This window comes from Neomonachus schauinslandi, chromosome 2 (genome assembly GCF_002201575.2).
Source record: "Neomonachus schauinslandi chromosome 2, ASM220157v2, whole genome shotgun sequence".
Classification (NCBI taxonomy): Eukaryota; Metazoa; Chordata; class Mammalia; order Carnivora; family Phocidae; genus Neomonachus; species Neomonachus schauinslandi.
In genome coordinates, this window is record NC_058404.1 from 65173833 (window position 1) to 65174618 (window position 786).

Below are 786 nucleotides of genomic sequence, written 5' to 3' on the forward strand. Positions count from 1 at the left end.
GTTAGGAAAGCCTGTTATGTTTCCTGCTCCTGAGAGTAATGATGTAATTAATGTAATGATGTAATTATGAAGAAGAGGTCATATGATGTTCTGGGCCTGGCACTTCAGGAAGGATCTCTGGTGTATGCTTCATACACTCTGCTCTATCCTCAGGTTTCTCCTTGCCTGCAGTGGAGAGTGTTTGGAGCTTGACCAGAGTGTGGAGAGTTTTAACTAGGCATGCTCTGGTCTGCTTGTTAAAAGGGAGCTGATGTTATTTCCACTACAGGTGAAGCTTTGCAGAACTCTACGGTCAGTAGACATGGTGCATGCAAGGGTTTGTGCTGGTTTTCTGTGGGAGGGGCCCACTGTGCTGGTTCTTAGGCACACTTGCCAGAGAAAAGCAACACCAGCAGAGCGCAGGGGTTTGGGATTTGGCGTAAGCGGCTTAGGCCACCACTGTTGGCATTGTGCTCTTTACTGAAATTAGTTTATGCTGAGGGGCAGGGGAGAAATATGGCACCAGTCCCCTACCTCATCCCTGGAGAGGGGAGTTCAAGGTGACTGCTGTCAGGGAAGCCCTCCCAGAAGAGCAAATAATTTCCCCTATGCATTGTAGGTGTTTTTCAGGTCACTGTTTTCACACTTCCTGTGTCCAGGTTGCTTGCCTCCCCGGAGCAGTGCAGCGCACTTTGGGCTCTCTCCCAGCCATGTTGGCTGAGTTTTAAGTACTCTTTACACCTAATGTGGGGCTTGAACTCACAACCCCAAGATCAAGAGCTGTACGCTGTACTGACTGAGCCAGCC